Raw genomic sequence first — 23,062 nt, 5'->3', positions numbered from 1 at the left:
CACAAGATGGACAGGAAAAACAAGCAGGAAAATTCCATGTGTCCAGGCATTCTTCAATTAGTGTGTCTAAAGCAAAATAAACTCAACTTGGAGAAGATAAATTTCATGTACTTGAATGATTTAATTTTTTTATTGTTTTTTAAGTGCTCATGTTAATTTTATTTCATTTGAGGGGATGGTGTGGTAAACACAGTTTGATTTCTTTTTAATAGATTTTCACATGAAGAATTATTTTGGGATATTTTATTGTAATAGATTCTACATAGTTATTTTTTAAATTAAATAAAACTTACACAGGGTTTCTAAATAAAATGACATTGCAAGTAAATAGACATATCCAATGTTGTGAATCAAAAGGTAGGATGTCAATACCATGCATGTCAAGTAGATTTTTTTTTTTATATATAATCCTCAAAGGATAATGGAATTTTTTTGATCGTGAAAGCTTTTTTTTTCACTTAATGTCTAAATGTCACTTCATCAGTTTTCTATCTACTGTAATTTTCTTGAATATGCTCACATAGATTTTCTTTTATTTTGGGTGCCATTTGACATAGTTTTGTTTTTTTTTTACCATGTCATACATTTGTAGGAACACTATACTCAAATACAGGCCTGTTAGTATGTATTTTTCTAAAACTTTTTCTTTACATAAAATTTAACTCTTTTCTTCTTTCACTGTGAAAAAATAGCCAAAATTCAGAAAACTTATTCATTATTAATTTCTAGATATTTTGACCTGGAAGTCTCAACTTCATTTTTAAAAAATTCTTTCTTTGTTGCAACCTTTTATACATGATTCCTGATTTATATTTCCTAACTGTAATATGAAATAGAAGACATCTCTAAGTCCCATGGAAATAATACTCTCCAGAGTGAAGACAATGGAAGTGAAGGAAAGGAAGTGAGAACAAAGTGATCTATCTCTGCATGAAAAATAACTGCCTTCTCTGGTAAAACAATAGCAATTCTATTGACTGCACCTAAAAAATCTCTTTCTTAATTAAAATTACTTTCTTATTTTTAAAACTGTTGAATAAAACAAGAACATGCTTACTGTCAGGAGAGGAAAATGCTCCTCATCCCCTCAAATCCCCAAGAATTGGAATATAAGTACTGTGAGGTTTAGACATGTAGGCAATTAACTCTGCTAAGACAACCAGTGTGTTTTACACAGAAGGGAACATTTGGAAAAGGAATAAGTACTAATGTTCAATTTCTTTTTTTGCTTTAATCATCGTAGGTATTAAACTAAGAAAAGCTCAGGGCTAATTATGTTATCAAGTTCAGATAATGAAATATAAACAGGATTGAAATGTTCTTCTTATGAACAGAATGAAAGTAACAAAGGAAATCTACAGCAGGGGTTTTAGAAAAATCAGTGATAAGAGAGGAATGTAAATATTCCAGAAACAGACAAGTGCTACTAACCTGAAATTACAGGTAAAAGAAATTAAGTCAGGATTATCACCACTGTATTGCAGCAAGACTTTTAAAAAGTTATTGAGTGCACCCATGAAAATCTACATGTTATATATATTAGAAAAATTCCAAGAAGCATCAAAAAGGTGAAAAATCTAGTGTCATGAAAAATATTCCATTTATTTCACAAATATCAAAATGCAACATTGTTTAAACTATCAGATTTAAATAGGTGATGAAATAAGTACCTAAGACTGGAAAATTGCAGACAAAATATATGTCTCTAGATAAAGAGGAAAAAAACTCTCTAGGCAATAATAAGGTAGACAGCTTTTTAATGAGAATATATGGGGCAAGAATAACAAGAGGAATTATTAATAAACATTTGTACTATAGTGATGAGATCAGCATGAGACAATGTGGAATTCTCAGAAGTTTATCACATTAAACCACTGTGTTATATAAAAGAATCAAAGACCTTATTGTTATTGAAGAAAAACTCAGAAGCCTTTCATATGTCATGTCTATTACATCTTAATGTTGGTAATGTTTTGGCACTATGTTACACAGAAGCATTAAAGCAAGGCAAGGTTCTGTAAATAATGTTATTAGACATTGAATATAAAGCTCTTTGTTAAAGAATAAAAAAATATTGGTTAGAGACCTTGAGAATTTTATACACACCAAGCAAATGAACAGAATTCTTGCTATTGGATTTTAACCTTACCTGTTGGACAAGTCATTGATTTGATGTGTACCCCATTTCACTAGTTTTCAGCTCTTGTCATGCAACTGCTTAAGAAGCTGTAAGAAGAGAACTAAGGATGAAATTGGCCCATAAAAATTTAAAGAAAAACAATTATTTACCATATTATACAATCATGTAGTAAAATAAACTATACAGTACTGACTAAAACATTATTTTTATAGCCTACTATTTCAGAGTTGGAAGTTTAATGATTTTAGCAACTTACGCAATTTAAGAATCTTGGTTTAATTTGTTGAAATAAATCTAATTCCTATGCTCCCACCTCACTCTGTTATCTACTACCTATGAATAATGTGCACAACTTAACATCAAAACTATTGCTGTTTTAAATTTTGTCACTGCTGCACTCTCAGAACTCCATTTTCTAAAACTTGACACGCATTCAGAAAAACGAACTAGGTTTTCTTTGTCTTATATTTGGTCAAAGAAGGTGTCTATTAATTGTCTTATAATGTCTATAATTATTTTCTAAGGGAAAAACAATGAGATTGTGAAGATTGTTTTCTTACAAAGGATCTGGTTGTCATCGTGTTACTTTATAAAAATGTTCCAGTAAATTTGTATTTGCATCACGAAAAACTAGGGAGGGTTTCAGAGCTTAGTTTTTGCAGATTTTTCTCTCTTCAGACTCTTCAGATATGATTCAAATCCAAAGGTCCTTTCAGGTCTTTTCCAACCTTAATTATTCCATAGTTCTATGATTTTTTTTATTAAAATACTACATTATTTTTCAAAAATCTTAATGTAAGGTGCTGAATCATGCTTCAATAATTTAGTTATCTTCTGCCCATGACAGCCAAAATCATTTAGCTGCGAATGAAAACTCTGATTTCAGTAGAAATGCAGATATTTTAATTCCAGTGAGTAAACTTGTTGAGATAGTTGTCTAGAGAAAATTAAGATGATGTTTAAGAAAAAGCAAAGAGATCTCTTTAAATAAAGAAAAAAAAAAATTTAATTTTATTATATTATGTTTTCTTACAAGGCAAGACTGGCATGTCTTTTCACTGATCAAGATGTATCTGAATAAACTGAATGCAGTAGACATTTAATTCCACGTAGGGGTCAAACCCTGTATCTAAATTAATCTCACCTAGATTTTTGCACTATAAGACTAACAGTGTGCCTCCATTCAGCCCCATAAGCTTTGTTAAGGTGTGCAGTAAGACATTCGTGGTAAGATGTCCTTCAAATTCTTCAGCAAGATACTCTGACAATGACTGAACACAGATTTCCTGAACCACCAGGTGTACTCAGTTTAGTTTAGGGTAAGGGCTACTGAAAGCATGGTAAATTTTAATGACTGTAAGGCCAGAGAAGAATATATGATGTTCTAAATTAACCTTGTGCTTCTCATGGTTCATAAAGTCTGTATAGAAACTGTCAAAACCAAATACTGAGTGAAACAAGACTTTTCACTTACTGGCAGTCATAAATGAACCAATTGAAAAATAGGTAGCAAAACATGCAGGAGAAGGAGTTTTCTTCAATCACAAAAGACAGATTAGGTGAAGAATTTTGTTAGATCCCATGCAAACCAGATAAAACATTTCACCTGCTGCAGAACAGGGTGGAATTCTAAGACTGCAATTAATGAATAAATCCAACTCCCAGGTCTAATATGGGAGGATTCAGATCACAAAGTAAAGAACAAATATAGATATCTACATGTTTATTGTCTTAAATTTTCAATTATAGTCAGAAAAGACCAAGATGCTGGTTCTTGACTATTGCATAGTTACTAAATCCTGCTTGTTACAATCTTAGGTAACTCAGCCAGCCTGTGCTGCAGATCCCCTGTAGATGTGGTGCTATATCTGCCAGCCACACGTGTTGTAATCTCAGCTATTTTGGAGCATTGCAGACAGACAGCCTATGTTTAGACAATTTAATTAAGTCTTCTAGTCACATACTAACTCTGGTTTTGCGCGTTTCCCATTTCTCCACATCTGGAATAATGTTATGTCTTTCTCTGAAGTGCAGCAGTTGAAGCAATTCTACCTCTTGAATGTCTTGAATTCCAAAATCTGAGAAGAACTTAAAATAGTCTTATCAATATTGTGCCCAAAGCTTCAAATTATCTCACATCACAGTCATTGCTACCTCTAGCAGGGGATGAAATAATAAGATTCAGTTCAAAGAAGTGACTCAAGGAAATAGTTAAAGATTTTGTTTTTTGGAATGGTAGAGATGTTGATATAAGATAACACCCCTAACATTATATTTCAAATACTCTTTACCAATTTGCAGCATTACATTTAAGTAGATGATATGAGAAAATATTTGCCATCTTTCCATATGCAGAGGTTTATACTTATGAATTCCCTCAGAGCAATGTGGGTGTAGATGTCAACTAAGATATGAATTATAGATCAGTGGTTAATGATTTTAAAAGACTTCTTACCAAGTCAGTGCATACTGATGACTTGATTAGATTTGCTAATGTACCTCTTCATGTTCTCTCTGGAAAGCTCCTGTATTTTGTCAGATTGTGAACTTTGAGTTTATTCTAAACCTTCGATATTATGACCTACAGTAAGCTGCTATTCCAACTGAGATAAGTGAATGTGATAATTTGCTTTTCTTTGTTTCACTTTAGATCTAAAGACATATTTTATTTACATACTCCAGACTACAGTTTTATAGGCAAGGTGATTAGTGAAACTATCTGCAAGATTTTTGCACAAAACTGCTGTAAAATGAGTAGAAAGCTAAGTTTTGGGGTCATTTTTACTGTTCATGGGAGAATGTAGTAAGGCAACACAGGGACGTCTTTTGAATTCATTACTATTGATTAAATTTTTAATGTTATAAGGGCCTTCAAATAATTCCCAGACAGAAAGGATGACAAATGAGTTAAAGATTAAGTTATAATTCTAGCTACTAGGTACAAGAACAATTGTCTATAACAGTGCAGAAAGAAGAAAAATATATACTGAAGGAAAAGCTTATGGTTGGTGCTATGTTTCAGAGACAACATCCTTGTGAATGAGGAAGATTATGCTGCTGCAGAGAATGAAAATGCCATTGTGGAATGTGTAAGAGTACAATGTGTATAGACATATCAGCAGTGATAAAATTTCTCCTGAGAAACTGTCACATTTTGGGAAACTTATTACAGCTTGTGTGTTTCTGAGTTGTAAACCAATTTTTTAAAAGTTCAGAGATCAATGTGCATGATCACTGTTCTAGAAATTTTGATTTTTTGACTAAAAACCTGACGAAAGTTTAAATACTCTACAAAAACTCTGACAGAACTTTAAATACTCTAACTAGAAACAGATGGGATTCTTTGCTACTTTTCAAATATGTTAAACATAGTTTCAATAAAATGAACTGTCTTCCTTTCCACTATGGGCTTGAGAAGAAATACTGAAGCAAAGCAGATTAAGTTCTTTTTTACAGCATACCACCACAGTCTTCAAGCTTAGGAGGAAAAGACTATTTTGCTGCTTCAAAGAGGAAGGGCGTAGCCTTTTCTCTGTAACGCTGAAAAGCACAATAGGCTAGGGTGGGGGAAAGACACATGGGGAATGACACACATCAGACATGTAGAAAATGTTAGAGAAACGAAGCAGTGGACAATCTAGAGTTGCTGCTTCTTGTGCTCAAGAACAGAATACTATGGAGGACACAGCACCAAATGTTGGTTTAACAGCCAGTTGTCTAAGGTAGGTTATCAGACAAACAGCATCCTGTGCACTTTCTGTAGATTGAAGAAAATACCTTACACACAAAGACAAGTATTTATGGTTAGTGACATTAAAGTTTTAAAAATCCAATCAAAGAATTATTTTTTGTCCTGTTACAAAGTTATATTCCAAATGTTCCAATTATTGCAGCTCATTCCCAATAACTATATCATTAAAATGAATGTAAAGTTTTCTCTTTCCGCTTGTTTATGCACAACCTTCCTACAGTCTTCTGGGTTCAAAGGAAGACAGAGGGCTTGAGCGAGTCATTAGCGAGCATCCCAAGTTATTTCTCAAAAGAGCTTAATCCTGTTGATTTCTTACTCCTCACTCTGCTTGGAGTGATTTCTTTTTTATATTTTGTGATGTGTATTACACCTTAACTTCCTTCTTTGTGGGCTCAGAACAGTTTTAAGTCCACAGATTATGTATGGTTTGATTTACTTATGTTGGATATGTTTCCCTCTTTCTATTATCCTTGAAACAAATTATACTTAACTCCAAGGTTGCTTTGCTTTTCTTTAACAACCAGTAATTGTTAATTGTTGAGAGGACCTGGCAATCTCTGGATTTATCTATTGTTTTATACTTTCAAGGCCTTTGCTATCATTTTAAGCTTGAACTTTTGGGGACCCCTGAAAAATTATTTTTTTTTCTGTAGCGGCCCTCAGCCTGTGGCTTCCTGATATTAGAATTAACATTTATTAGAACAGCTTTGTCTGAAATAAATGTTTCATTAATAGTTAGTTCTATGCAAACATTTATGTACTGGAAGTCACATATACTTACAGACACATACATATAATTATAAAATGCTCTCTTTGCCACCAGTATCTGGTAGTTAAAGGAATCATTCATATGGGTTATCAGAACTACTCTACAATAGTAATTATAGCTAAATATAGTAGGAATAGGATTATATGCATTTTGAAGGTGTCTTTTAACATTATAATTCTGTTGTATGCTCTGTGCCATAATGATGGACTTCTGCCTCTAAGTTAATTATTCAGGTAAAAAAAAAGGGTATGTAGTAATAGGTTAATAATAAGGTAGTGTTCATTCCTATTCCAACTTGTATTTATAATGGGATTTAGTATCTGTTGAAAAACCTATGATAGCAGAAAAAAGCTGTATGAGCACACGTGTCATGCTACATCAAGAAGCCAACCCTGTCCAAGAAGGATTATGGTCTAGTTTTACATTATTCAGTGACAAAGCTGTGAAGAAAATCTTACCTAAAGAGATTTATTTCCATCAAAATGTTCTAAAATTTCGCAGAACTAAAGTGTGAGACTATGCTTTTCATTATTTGTGTTGGTACATTCAATTAGCACCTTTTGCCCAATATATTGAACATTACTTCTCTATTCTCATTAGAATGGTTACTCTATTGCCATGAATTAAAGCCTCCATTGTCTTCTGTTAACAATGGGCACATACAACAAACATTTTATGAACAGTTTTGTGAAATGACTTTCCAGTGTTATTATAGTTAAAACCTGTAGCACATTGTGTTGATGTGTATGGTCTCTCACATCATTACTTGAATGAATGTGGCAGTGACATGCATTGCTCTGAGAGTGGCAATAAGCTTCATGTGTGATGTTAAGCTTAGTGTGATGGTTTGAGATAAAATTCAAAGCTGTGCTGATGTAACTTGATGTGAACTCCTGGGGAGCAGCAGCTAGATCACCCATCTAAAAGGATTGCCAAGGCAACTCAGATACTCTCTAGGGTATATGAATTTTTTGCCCATATGACAGCATTTTTCATCACATACTGTCACATCAGCTGTACAAAACAACCTACCAAAGATATGTCTCTGTGTAAGTATGTATGTATATATATATATAAATATATATACTTAATTGTGTGTATTTTAAAGCATTAATGGGTGTAAGTCTTGTCTGATTTATACATCAGAAAAGATGCTGATTCCTTGAAAATAATTTTCCTATAAAAGTGCAAAACCAATAAGAAATTAAAATCAGCATTTATATTTATGAAAGTTGTTTATCTTTAATGGATAATTTGGAAGTTAACAGTGGATATAAATAGGAATTTTACTACTGCTTTCTATATTAATGTCTGGTTAGAATTTTTAAAACTTCAAAATGTCAACAATTAGTTGTCATAGATAGAATTTTACAGTCATAAGCAAATATAAATTATTACTGGTACTCATGGCAAAAGAACAATGATGAGCTGTCTATAATTGATCCTCTTTTCCACTCTGTTGCTCTGATAAGTTTTGTCTTTGTAAAACTTCCAACCTTTGAGATCCCTGTTGGGTCCCTATTTATGGGATCCTTATTCCAAAACATTATTTGACTCACACTGTTCAATATTTAGGAGGTTCTTTCTAAAATTCTAATTCTAAAAGTATTTCTCTTTACAGCTGCAAAATATACTCATGTAAAAGGAAATTTTTAAACTTTAAAAGCTTTTTTTTTTTTTTAAATCTTGCTCTTGCTATTTTATGCTACCTATGCCTATGCTGCCTGAAAATGAGGGAAATTGCAGTTGGGAAATGGAGACAATGTGCACTGCTCTCAGATTCATAAAATAAATATGATTGAATACATTCTATATAATTATACTTCAAATTGGCAAATGGTTTATATGAATTAAAGGAAGCAAATGACTTAAAAATATTGTTTGCCTTGTCTGTTTTAATAAAGCAGTTACTAGCAATTATATTTGTATCCTTGCAGAGTGAGAGAGAATTTGCAAGGTATCCAAAAATAATATGCAGTAAAAATAATTAATGAAAAAGATCATGAAGAAATCAATAAGTAGGGTTTTTTAGGTTGAGATTTTAATTTTTTAAGCATATGAAAAAATAGTCAAAATTTTAAGCACTCAACAATCACAAAGAAGATCTGGAAATCTTCTGGAATTTTCTGTAACATATAGGGAAATATTTTCTACCTGGATTCATAGAAAACAGGAATTCATCCAGAATTTCTTAAAACTTTTTCAAACTCATTGCACAAACTTCAATTTCTCCGCTGGATTCTAAAAGTCATAAAACTACTGAGCAATCAGACAGAGATTGTAGGAAAACATGAAAAACTAAAACTATCATAGCTTCAAATGGGCAAATATGTTTAGTACCTCAAAAATTTATTACATATTTTTAATTTCTCGTCTGATTTCTTTCAGAGAAGAGGATTATCTGAGGTCAGATTATGGGGACAATGTTAATCATTATGACCTCATACTGTGTGAGTGCAAATGATCCCAGTGATAGCAGTGAAATCATTAATATGAAGATTCATTTCATAGCAGCAGCTCATTTTCTCCACTTAGAATTGTTCCTGTTATATATTCAAGGATAAAGTGATGTAATTTTTTTTTTTTTTGCAAAATGTGTTGGCTAAAAAAGTTTCAAAACAGGAAAAAGGTATTATTATGATCATCTGTTGTATACAAAACTGAGAGCAGGATTTTTGCTGCAAGAATCAAAGGAAAATCTGTTTATGGTTAATGATTTTTAGTCATAAATTGAAAATATAAAGTAGTTAAACTCCAAGAATTTATCTGAGAAGGATGAATATTGCCCTTTCATCATATTTTAATCATGTTTGTCTTTTCTACATGGAAGAGATTCTTTAGGTATAATCTGTAAAACTGAAATTACTAACTAAATTTGAGTCTAAAAATAGCTTCAAAAATAACTTTTGACCTTCATAATACTGATTTACCGAAGAAATATACTTCTTCTTTTTCCTTTGATTCCTGGAGAATTCTTTGGAAAGAGAATTGATAGAAGGTGTTCTGAATCATTTATAGTCATGAATATAATTTTCAATCAGTCAGACTGAAATGCTTCATAATGAGGTAAGAGATGGAAAAATTATATCCCTTTTAGTTATTTGAAGAAGAGAAAAGATGTAATAGTTGTATAAGATTTTGTTTTCTCTCAGTCTGAATTTAAAGTCTGAACAAGGCTGAATGTATTTTCTCACACATTATAGAGCCTGTTATTTGCACATTTGTATAGGGGTGGCACCTGTCATGGAGGAGGGTTTCACACGTTCCCCAGAGTCACCATAGGAAATGTTTTTATTTCCCTGATGCTTTTGTTGGCTGCCCATGTGAGCTGTGTGTGCACTTGGCTACTCGGCTGGTCTCTGTACTCTCCACTCAGGACAGTAAAGTTGGGTGTCCAGCCTCAGTTTAGAAATTGTGAGAATTAGGCACCAAAATGTGAGATAGAGCATTGTGGGCACAGACTGGTGAAATACCACAGATTTTGAAAATGATGTTTCAAAACACTTCAGATACAAGCTAAGGGTCTTATGTGTGTAAGATAAAGATTTTGGAACTTAGACCACTATTTTTGCTAGCCAGGTGAAACCAAGTTGTTTGGGAATGTTAAAAAAAAAAAAAGTGATAAAAGAGTTGGGGAAGCCAGAGTTCAGAAAACATTTACTGGTATGTTTAATTCTGAAAATCTCCCACTGCTATTTTAACTCTATTTTTAATATAAGCAGTAGCATAAAAGAAGATATTTATTTTTAAGAAATCAGCCTTGCTGAATTATTGCCAGAATTCTGTACAGTGGAGTTCGTCTTTGTTTAATTTTTTTTTTTTAGATTAAATTTAATGAGAAGGGATTGGTTTCTAGCAGCATCTCCACAGCTTATCTTGTGAAATTTATAAGTTAAAAAAAAAATAGAGATGATCAAAAGAAAGTTCCCTGCATACAAATGTAATAGTCTGCTGTAAATCTGAAAAATCATGGATTTTTCATAACATAAGTAACTGAGTCTAACTTAGCAAGCAGGGAATTTGATTTCTGAGAACATCTATCAAATGTGGGATCACTAACTTAGTTAATATACACTTTGACAAATAATAGATAATGTCCTTGTCTCATTAAAACAAAACTTTAGATTAAATATAGTGAATACAAATGTCAGAAGATGTACTTTTTAGAATTCATGAAGTTCAAGCCAGAGGGAAAGATTTCATTTTAGTTTTTAGTTACTTAGCTATTTATTTAGTTAGTTATATTTATTTATTTAACTATTATTTTAAAATATGTCCAAAAATAATAGTCCTTTTTTAAAAATTATTTTTCTTTGATTTTGCTTGTTTGCACAATGAAATAATCAAATAACAGCTAATACTGTCTTGAGTGCAAATAATTTTTCAACACACTTATGTTTAAAGAAAACTTTTGTCAAACTTATTTTGTAGAATAATCTGCAAAGCCCCTGTTGAGTTTATTCTAGTAGCTACATCAGTTGAGTCTATAGAAACAAAATGTTCACACATAAAATACTTTTAAAAAAATCTGTATTTATTTTAATGGACATTTTTTTTTATTTACTAACCTTTTTATTTTAATATTTCCTAATATTGCATGAAGTTCATTATTTCTATGCTTCATGAAATGTGTTTAGAGCACTGCCTATGTATTCCTGCTGTGTCCTGTTCGTGTAAGCCATCCTGCCTTTCAAAGTCTCCCTATGGATAGTGGGAGCTAGTGTTCTTTTGAAAAACAAAGTATTACAGAAACACAGAATTCTCAGAGCCCGGCTAGAGGGAAGGGTGAATCTAATGGTTCTTAGAAAGAAAGGCAAAGTGTCTTATAACTGCTGCAGGTGCATTTCTTAGAGGATGTACAGCAGCCTTTTAGAAAATGCTCCTAATTTGTTATGTCTTGGGCTTTGACCTGGTTAACAGTTGTTAACAGTTGTTAACCTTTGTTAACCTTTGTTAACCTTTGTTAACCTCCTTTGAATCCACCTGGTTTTTTTTCTCTTTGTTTGTGTGCTTTGTGCTTTGTGCTTTTAAGCTTTGACTTAAAAGCACAAAGCTTTGGTTGGGTTTAGTCATCTATTTTTTACAGAGTATAAACCTTAAGAAAACTTGATGAATTTTCCCTATTACATCCTTAAAAGTAATGAGTTTCTTTCCTTTTTGGAGGGAGGCTTAAAAATAAGATATTTTATTGACAACAAAGTTTATTTCTGCCCCCTTTTCCGGAATCATAATATGCTCCCATCCCTGTGGAATGTGAATTTTTTGAAACGGTTCCAAGAATACATGAAAGGAGATAATATTTTTGTTCTTGGCATCTCTTACTTTCCACAAAGAACAGAACAATGAAGGAGAGATCTATAATCAAATTGCTGTCACTGAACACAAATTCAAAATATTTCAAGGAGAAAGGTTTTGCAAAAGGAACTTTCAAGTAGGTGATAGAATGTGAAGAGAGTCATCAAGGGAACTAGACTTCTAAGGGAGCTAAGAAATTCAGATCTCAAGGTAATACTGCAATGGGCAAAAGCCCATGTAAAAATCATGCTCACAGGATTCTGATAAATTACTAGGTATTACTGACTACGATACAGAGTTGGGTATGCAAGATTTAGAATTCAGTATATGTGGTTTATGCATTGTCTTTTTTCATCTCTGATTTACTATGCTTGAGGGATGGTTGAAAGAACTGGTGCTCCAATAACCCCCAAAACCCCACCTTCCTGGCATAGTCAGGTTTATCCCATAAACTCAGGACTACTGAGACAACGAGCATGCCACCTGTCCTTGTTTGGTGCAAGTACAAATTTTTCAACATTATTAGGCTTGTGGAATTGTGGACAGCTGATCTATAGGACCTATAGATACCTTTTGTTGTTACCCTATAGAAACAATTTCTTTTGCCTTTTATAGCAATAAACACATTAAGTTCTAGCTGGGATTTTACCCTTCAAAATTTCTCCCTGCATATCTTTATCATCATCCTGACTAGTCTGTCCCTTCTTCTAAAGGGCACAAACCTTTTCTCCTGAGCTCCAGCCAAAGCTCTCTGTTCAGTCAGGCTGGTCTTTCCTGCCAACCCATCTTTCAGCACGTGTGATGGCTTGTTACTGTCTCTATAAGATTTCCTTCTTGAAGAATGTCCAGATTTTGTGTACTCTTCTGCTCTTCAGGACTGTCTCCAGAGACTCTCTCACCCAGTCCCCTAAGCAGGCCAAAGTCTGCCCTGTGGGAATCCAAGGCAGCTGCTTTGCTGACCTCCTTCTTTAGATCCCTGAGAACCAAAAGCTCATAACATTTCATGATCAGCATGCCCAAGACTGCCTCCAAGCACCCACCAGTCCTCTGTAAACAGGTCCAACAGAGTGTCTTCCCTAGCTGGCTCCCTCACCAGCTGTGCCATCTTTCCACAGACAGAAAAACTCTAATTGTTATGTGATCATTCTCAGGTACTTGCATGGTTCCTAGTACATCAATAACTCTTGCATCTTTCCTGCCACATGTCTGGTTCTATCACATCATAGAACATTATAGTTACTGCTTAGCTAGTATGACAACAAACAAATTTATGTTTTACTCTGTGGTGTGATATGACATTGTCTGATGAGATCCCAGAACACTTAAAATAACACTTGCTAGGATTTATAACCTCTCTTACTCAGTGATATGTCATTTCAGCAGGGGATTCCACCTAATACATCTTCTTGACATATGTTTGTGAAATTAGAGACATGCTGAAAATTAATTAATAGTATTTTTAGGGCAAACAAATTATGTTAGCCTTAACTACAAATACGATAAATAATTTTCTTTTACAAATGTATCCACATCAAATGCTTTATCTGCAAATTACTATCTTCCTAAAGTTCCTCTTTCTCTAATCTTAAAGATTTTTCTGCCATCTATATCTCTACTAGGTCAGCCTAGGATCCTAGGATCTCTGGGAAACTCATAGAGTGAGCCCCCCAAAACAGATTTCTGGGTGGAGAAAGAGGAAATTGATCAGGAATGGAAAGAATGTGTTTTCTGTGGGAAAGTCATGTGTGGTCAGCTTGGTTTCCCTCTGGAATAATATGGTGGGTTTGACCCATACCCAGCCCCTGCTCTCCCTCCCCATCAATGTGAGGAACAGATGTAAAAGCTCATGGGCTGAGATAAAGGGAGATCAATTACTGTCATGGGAAAAACATGATTAGGGGAAGATTACTGAACTTACTGCCAATTAATAACAGAGTAGGATAGTGAGAAAATAAAGACAAACCTAAAAATACCTTTTCCATATACCTGTTTTCTCTTCAAGCTCAATGTCATTCATTCCCTTTTCCACCTTCTCCTGCTCTCATCATTGCAGGGGGTTAGGGAGTGGGGATTTCAGTCTGTTTACAACACCTCATCTCTCCTGTTCCTTCCCCCTTAGGCTGTTCATTTTCTACAGTACAGGATCCCTCCCATGGGAGACAGTTTTTCATTAACTTCTCCAACATGAATCCTTCCTGTGGAGTACAGTCCACCAGGAACAGATCATTTCAATGTGGGTCCTCCAGGGGCACAGTTTCTGCCAGGAAAACTGCTCCTGTGTGGGCTTCTCTGCACAGGATGCAATTCCTGTTGGGAGTCTGGCTGTTCTTGAGTTCTCCAAGGGCTGCACATTCCTTCAGGATGTATCCACCTGCTGCAGGATGTGGCTCTCCATGAGGTTCAGGGTGGATTTGTGCTCCACTGTGGCTGTCCATGGGCTGCAGATAGAGAATGTGCATCACTGTGGTCTCCCTCAGGGGCTGCAGGGGGATCTCTGCTCCAGGCAAGCCAGTCTCTGCAGCAGCAGCACATGGGAAGACTAGAAACATAAATGAGGAGATATTCAGACACAGTAAAAAAATTTTTATTTTATTTTTTTCATCTTGGAACAGGCTATGAATTCATGTAGTCTCAGGCCTTAGAGGTTTTTAAGACATTTTTTACAATACATGCTTCTCCCTTCATAGAAAAAATAAGTAAAATGAAGAATTGATTTCTTTAGTTTGGTTTTTTTTCTTCCTGTTTTTATATCTAGATAACTCCAGCAGGACTGTGGGATTTTTTTTCCCCTGGTAGACTACAGAAATAACCATCATTGACTGTGACTTTGGCAGGTGTTTAGTTCAGATTATGGAGAATTCAATGTCTTTACAATATATAAAGGGGTGTTAAGAAAGTCATAAGAATACCTTTTTAAGGTCTATGGTGAAAGATCAAGGGGCAATGATTTTAAACTGAAAGACAGTAGATTTAGACATAAGGAAGACATTTTTTACAGTGTGAGTGGTGAGACTCCAGAAAGGATTGCACAGAGAAGTTGTGGATATCAACACTGGCAGTCTTCCAGGTCAGGCTTGAATGACAGCAACCTGATCTAGAGAAATATGTCCCTGCCCTTGGCAGAGGGATTGGACTAGAGGACCCATCTTCAAAGATACCTTCCAGACTAAACTATTTTATGAGTCTATGATTCTATTAATATAGCACCATCAGAAGCCTTCAGAAAATAGGATCATGAAATTCAGTGTTTTATGATGCAGGTTCCTCACACATGCTGAAAATCAAATTTTTGCTTGGAATGTATGACTAGAGTTCTCAGATACTGCTTTGTTCATTTTCTGCGCATCTTCAAAAAATATAGCTGTCATTCAAGCAAGCTTATTACATTGTAGATACATATTTCTGACGATAGAGGAGGTTTGACCACATTTGCATCTTACTTTCATTATGCTTCATGTTTATGATTACAGACTTTTTACCCTCTTTCCCTCTCCTCCTAAGTTTTAGTACACTACATAAATGTATTTATATATTCATTGCCATTCCACTGGTGTGCTTAGACTGCTTTCCAGATAATTAAAATAAGAAATAAATTTAGAAGAAAAAAAATGTCCTTGATATTGCTAGATATTTATGGGGATTCAGCTATCCTTAATGTAGACTCAGAAATCTTAACAAAGTCTGGTTGCTTCAGATGTTTTCAAACACAAAGGAGTGCAGAATGCTATACACTGGAAGTGATGTTTGGACATTCTTTTTATTCCCTTCTTTTTTATCAGAAGTTTTAAAAAGAAACATGTCAAGAATTATCTAATAACTCAATTTGAAATCATGGTGCCCATGAAGTCACTGCACAGATGTGAGATCAATGGAAGGATACTTTAACAAAACCGCCTTTCTAATATTTGGGAGACATAACCTCTGTGTTTCTGTCTTACAAGCTGATGTCTCAGTGAACAATAGTATAGTGAAGCTTATTTATCTGTGTAAAGCTTTGAGAAATGCCACATTACTATTTGTATGAAATTTTAGAGTTACCTTACCAATCCAGCAGACAGACTTCCTTGAAGCTCATTGACAGTACTAGAGTTATTAAAATTCAAGTTGGTAGATATACTTTTCCCATTGAAAACCTAAGCACTGTCATTTTTGTCTCACACCTTACAGCTGAAGCTAAAGCATAAATATTTTAATTTGTCTGATTAATATTTGCATCAACACCAAAACATTAGACATCTGTAATGAGCTATGGCTTCATCCAGAGAAGTAAGTTGGATTCATTCTGATGACTTCATTGACATTAGATAAGACCTTCTGTGTACTTATTCTAGTCTCTTAAAATAGAGATGTAGTATGTAAGGGCCTTGTCAGACACAAAAATACCTTTAAGTAATCAGTATGTGAGAACTGAGCTATTATGTTCCAAAATAATTTGGTTTGATAGCATCATTTCATGGAACAATATCTAATGTTTCAGAGAATGATGAAAGAAATTATGCACTAAAACAGGAGAAAATAAATTTTGAGGAGTATTAAATATTTTATATTTCTGCTACATACTTATTTCTAAAAATGTAGTAAATTCTTTAGTTTCAATATGTCAAAAGCTATCTCTCAATATTTTTCTGTAAAAATAGATAACCCACTAATTCCTAATCTCTTGCCATAATTTTAATTTTTCCTTTATCATTCAGCTGATGTGTTTTATATAATCCATTCCAAAAATAAAAGAGGGGTTATGCTGAAACATGGTAAATATATTAAACTGGAGCTCCTGTTGCAAAGTTGGACTGCTTTTTTGTTGAGCAAAACTTCGAACATCCAAAGCATTAAATGAGGCCAAACATGTATAATTAGATTAAAGAATCTCAGTGGATGATATGTATCATATGCTCTTGTTCAAGAGCATTTTGTCATTAGTGTGATTTATATCAAAGTTCTCTGGCTTTTTTTTCCTCGTAGTTTTCTCTTATTGTTCTGATGATAGGTTTCATTTCCAATTTTTTTTTTTTCTAGTAACGATGTTTTTTCAAATCCAATAGACTTGAAAACATACAGAACTTAGTATTGTGAATCTTATTTTCAAAATATGAATGGAAAAATGTGTATGAAAATCAACCACTAGATAACCTTATTAATGATTTGTTTGGTATTTTGTTATCTGCATACTTCCAGTCATCTTGGAAGGACCTAAAGTTATGAGGTTAAAGCTAACCTTTTACCCATGCATTTGTGTGTGTATGTGTGAACACATATATATCATATAAGCACAGCTGTACATGGTTCTGAAAATTGGTTTTGAAAATTATTGGGAGTGACATTCCACTGCAGTGTCTATGCTCTTTCAAATGGGACCAAGGAAATTTATTGTCCAAATTATCCATCTTCATTTGTTTTTTTTTTAATTTTCTTTAAGATGAACCCTGAACAGCATTCTTATAATTTATTTATGTTACCCATTTGGAAGATATCTTGAAAGATTATTTAATGTTACTTCAAGTAATCATCAGTATTCAAATATTATTGACAGTGTATTTTTACAGAATTGTAGTAATTCTGACATCCTGTAACAGATAGAACTATTTATTTACAACAAAGAAAAGAAGCTTGAGGAATGATCAATGACAAACCATTTAGTGATAAATATGCTTAAAAGCAATATTATGCAATGTCTGAGACACCAGAGCACAAAAAAAAAAAAAAAAAAGCGCATGGCTCCAGTGTGGTGATATTCAAACACAGCAGAGGGTGCAGCTATGTAGAGAAAGCACCAAAGCCTATGGCACTGTTGTTAATAACAATCACAGATTCACAGAATCAAATAGGTTGGAAAAGACCTTTGGATCATCAAGTCCAACCTGTGACCTAACACCACCTTTTCAATTAAACCATGGTCCTAAGTGCCACATCCAGTCTTTTCTTAAATGCCTTCAGAGATGGTGACTCCAACAGCAGCCCATTCCATATCCAATCACCCTTTCTGTGAGGAACTTCTTCCTAATGTCCAACTTAAACCTCCTGTGGCACAGTTAAGACTGTGTCCTCTTGTCCTGGCAGTGGTTACCTGGGAGAAAAAGCTGACCCCCACCTGGCTACAAACTCTCTTCAGGCAGTTGAAGAGAGAGCCTCCACTGTAAATTAACAACCTGAAAAACAAACCTCCTGATGGTTCACCAGAATAATGCAGTCACAGAACCAGAATCTGAGGCTGGAAGGAGTATCAAGAGGTCATCTAATCCAATTCCCTACTCAGAGCAGGTCTAATCCAAGCAGGTTGCCAAGCACCTCCAACAGCAGGGATCCCACTAGCCCCGTCAGCAGCCTGATACAGAATTTTACCTCTTAATTGTTAAAAAAGAAAACAACAACAAAAAAATCATAATATGTGACATTTACCATGTTTCCAGGAAATAAAAATTTTTATGCCATTTGTATTGCTTTTATTCTACACTGTTTTGTGGGGGCTTTGCTGTTGTAATGTTAGAAAACCATTAATTTTTGTCAGATCTGTGGCTCCAGTGAACTGGAATATGCCCCATTCTTATTAACAGAGATACATATAACATTTCACTCAGACATCTGGACACTTACCTAGCAACATATGGCCTCTTAAAAGAGTTTGAGTACTTTGTGAGTGTCATCAAAATGCCTTTCTCAAACTTAGAGGGCTTTCTCACTCCCTTTCTTGACAGATTTTTAGGTAAAAGAAAGGCTTTCTTCCAGTTTTCACAAGTTTATTATTATCTTTGGGAAAGATTTTTTACTCAACAAGTCACTCCAGGTGTAGCCCTCAGAAGCTGTTTGATCCACAGCAACACAGGATCCTATAATGCATCCTTCCACTTCTGGGGGAAAAGGTACTCATTATTACTCCACAGATCAACAGCAAAAGTTTTTGAAATATTCCCTACTTACATCTTGTCTTTCCTTGCCTTTACAGGGTGCAATATAACTCCATTAAACTTGAGTATACATAACTTGCACAAAAGGATAAAGGAGATTTATATTGCCATTATTTCAATTTACTGAAACATTAAAAAAAATATCTGGGACATGCATGGTGCTGGGGACCTCAGACTCCAGTTGTCATTAGGGTGAGGGAAACAGAGTTCAAAAGCTGTGGTGGAGGCAATGCTTACAGTACTGTGCTACCCTTGGCATTCCTCTTCCAGCTCCAGGGTCTGTGGTGGTGCAGTCTTTGTGGATCTCTGAACCCTGATCCTAGCAGCTTGGGGCTGTGGCAGAGTCCCCCAACACTGAGGGGGCCCAGACGAGAAAGGTCCTGAGACAGCAACCTTGATGCAGTGCTGTGCTTCACTTGGTGTGTCTGTCCCAGCACAGAGTGCAGGCATCTAGAGACACTTCTGCTCCCTGAACCCTAACCTTAGCCATGGCACTAATGACCATGGAGATGAAACTGAGAGCTGGCAGCTATTTGAGAACATTTTTCTTAAAGTAGAAGAGCTCTTCATGCTCAAACATAATAATAAGCACAAGGAATGCCAGAGACGGGCTTGATACAGTAAAGACTTCCTCTACAGCTGTACTGAGAGCAGCATCAGCAACCTGAGCATTCAAGGCCAGGCTGGACAGGGTTTTGGGCAACCTGGTCTAGAGGAAGACATCCCTGCCCATGGCAGGGGGAGTGAAACTAGATGGCCTAGACTTCAGAGGTCCCTTCCAAACCATTCTACAATTCTGTCATTCTCTAATTCAAGTGTATTCTCTCTACTACTAGCCTTTAAAATATTTCTTGCATTATTTTTTTTTAATACACAATATGTTTATACAAGTGGAACATTTCCAGAATTGTACCCTACACAAACCTAAATATTTCTGAGATAATAAACAATCGTATACTAGTGAATTGGATAAAAGCATTTATTGTGAAACAAAAAGATTTCATTGTTATTTCATGGATATTTTATATCTATTCATAGTTTGAACTATAAATTGTTTAAGTAATTTGGTATTTTTTTAGGAATGAAAAGTAGATTCATAGATTTGTTAGGCCATGTTACGTTCATTCTAACAAATTCATAGATTTGTTAGAGCCCATTGTAAATTATTCTATTTTGCCACATCTAGAAAATTCTTTATGTAGTACAGAGCACATATGTGTAGCTTAAAATTTTAGCAGAAGGATAGTTGTTTTCTCATACTGTTCCATTTTTCAGACTTCATTAAAAATTTGAATTCCATATGATAAGATCTCATTGTCTGAATGAAGTCCTAGCTCAGCAGATTTCAATGTTTTATATTCAAATATTGATCATTGAATATTTCCAAGCACAGAATAGCAATTACTTTTTTGTTATAATCTACATTTTTGCTTTGTTTATCTTTAAAATTTGTGTCCTGATTCTGACAAAAGACATAATTTATACCAAACTTTAAACAATATAGTGTCCTAGCAGGAAAATTGTTTTCCTATTTTATTCTTTTCCCATCTGCTTGTAATTTTAAACACTATTGTTTCTGTCAGATTATGGTTTGTACTTAAACCTCATTGAGTTTCTAACAAAGTTTTCACATATTTGCATATCTGAAATGGCTTTTAAAAACATGGTCATTACATTAAAATGGATGACTCATAAGAATGGGTAAAAATTAATAATTTTAAGTTGCTTTTCCTATACTGTGGCATCAGCTATCTGAAGTATATTAGTAATTTCAAGAATTATTGTGTCAATGACTTTCTTTGTAATCAAAATTGGAAAAAAAACACCAAGAACAGTAATACTGATAGTAGAGAGAGGAGGGGATTTGGCAATCTTTTCTTGCTCCCTTGTCCTGCCTACCAGACCCAATCTCTCTTATCAGCAGGCCACGCATTCACGGAGATTTACTTTCAGTAGAAGTATTTTTAGTGACAAAACTGCAAGTTCCCAGGGAAAGAAATATGGATAGTAAAGTCATGAAGGTAGAGTTTCTGAGTGCAAGATAAATAGGATTTTCTAGAACACTGTCCATCTATATGAGTGCTAGATAGTGGCTAGTGGAAGATTTAATACAATTCTTATCACCTGAATATTAGAAAAAGATTTTAAATTACTTGTTCATCCGTTAGCCTCTTCCAAAAAGAAACCACCTAACTGCATTACTAAAATACACTGGTTTTTATCGAAAGTTTAATTGTGTGTGGTATTCAGGACCAACAGCGATGCTTCACTAAGTGGGTAGGGTTTAAAAGCATTTTAGACTAGTATCAGAAAAAAAGATGGGATTAGAATGTGATAAGGTTTATTTTTACAATTGGAATTAGAATACAGACCTTGTTTATAACTGCCTCATTATTATTATTAGTGTGAACTAAGTTTGGAGTTGGAGTTGATATTTTTTAAACTTCAGGAAACCAGATGTATCATTTTCTGGAGACTTCAAATTATAGCCGTTTGGCTTCTTATCAACAAGATTTTTGAAGGGATACACAATGGTAATTATGATTAAATACATAAATTAAAATATTTGGAAAAATGCTTATAGATATTTAATATCAGCTACTACAAAATTCGAGATAATTTCAATTTTATACATTTGTGTGTAATTTTCCCATGTGTAAACTCTCACTTGTGTGAATACACTGCCACCATCACCAAGAGCCAAAGGCTTACAAGAAAATAAAATATCTGTTTCCATGGAATGATTTGAATACAGGCACATTGTCTTGAACAGAAATGGCAAAACAAATAATTTTAAAGACCTCTTATAAATTAGATGCTTTAAATTCTGTGCAATAAGTTAAAAATTAAAAACTGCATCTAGAAACATTTCATAGTGCAGTTGCCAATGTTCTAACACAGGTTGCACAAGTTTAGAGCACTAAAGGAAAATAGGGAGCTGACCCCCACCAATAGCACTAGTTTAAGGTAACTAAAGATAATACATCCAGCATATGTAAACATTCTATATTTGATGAAAATACAGAAGTCTAGGTGGCAGATCTCTCCCATATAAGAAGAGAAACCAAGGGAAAGCAGAGAGAATAGCTCCCACAGTCGTGTTTCCCCTGGTTTAGGATGATCTACCTGATCAGTGCTGCTGTTTCTCCTCAGTAAAGCCTCCCTTTCTTCTTGGTGCAGAAGGGAGAGCTAGTTTTAGATTTGCAATTCACTATGTTTTGCTGTTTCAGGCCATCAATCATAGTAATTAATCTTTGTTACAATTTTGCTTTGAGGAATTAAAAAATTTTACGGAATGCTCTATGTGTATGAGGCCTTTTCATACTCCATTCTTCCTGTACAAGTGACTGATAGTTGAGGACTGAGCAAGAGGAAACCTGCACACCACGCCGCACCTCCATATGGATTGAGTAACAGCAACATGATCCTGGTCTGGTTTCAGAAACAGATGATGTGTTGAAATTTTGGATTTCCTCATTAAACTGAAAGGAGAAGTGAGATACAGACACCATACAAAAACACCAAATCCAAGAAACACCAATATCTTGGAAATTACTTGCCTCTCAAGAGAATAGATGTATTTCCCAGTGCTGCCCTCAAATATAAAATTAGTAAGATTTAAGACTCCTTGTTCTCACCATGGACCATTGCTTCTGTGTGGATCCTGCCTAACACAGAAAAGTGCAAAGTCAGTGATTTGGTTATTTCCATTGCTAGCTAAAGTTTTCAGAAAGCTCTTTCATTGAAGGCATTATGACATTGTCTTGCCCTCAGAGTTTCTCTCTGACTCAAGGTGAGCTCACAGAGACATCAACAGGGTGCAAAGAGGTCATAACATCAAATTACTACTATCACTTCTTATGTAGCAGTCAGAAAATATAGAAGGTGGGAGGATAGAATAAGATCAATGCATAATCTTTCAGCTTTTATATTTCTTATTAATTTGCTTCCTTAATAAGACAAATCAGATGTTTATCAGTGTGAATTAATGATCTTTAAACCCATTGTGAAATCTTTTATTTCATATTAGGGTTAGGTAAAAATGTGAGATAAGAGGATTTCTATTATTTTTCATTCTGTAAATCAAATCAGCTACAAAACAGCCATTTCAGAGGTTTCATAATAGTAATTAATAAATATCTTTGGTGTTTCAGCAGCTATTTAAGCAATTCAGCTGGAATTCTGCTAGGCAAGGTTTTTCTGTG

General features: G+C 34.3%; 1 long non-coding RNA gene across 1 annotated transcript; it reads right to left on the bottom strand.

Moving 5' to 3' along the window:
• Positions 1–1,576: 1,576 nt before the first annotated feature.
• Positions 1,577–22,527, bottom strand: LOC147654660 (uncharacterized). Its single transcript, XR_015282818.1, has 3 exons — positions 22,418–22,527; positions 12,678–14,494; positions 1,577–2,226 (listed from the first exon to the last, which is right to left on the bottom strand). It is a non-coding gene; the product is annotated as an uncharacterized LOC147654660 (long non-coding RNA).
• Between the last annotated feature and the right edge of the window lie 535 nt (positions 22,528–23,062).

This window comes from Cyanistes caeruleus, chromosome 2, assembly GCF_971803275.1.
Source record: "Cyanistes caeruleus chromosome 2, bCyaCae1.hap1.1, whole genome shotgun sequence".
In the NCBI taxonomy this organism is placed as follows: domain Eukaryota; kingdom Metazoa; phylum Chordata; class Aves; order Passeriformes; family Paridae; genus Cyanistes; species Cyanistes caeruleus.
Note: the sequence above shows the minus strand (reverse complement) of the source record. Positions and strands in the feature narration are given on the sequence as shown.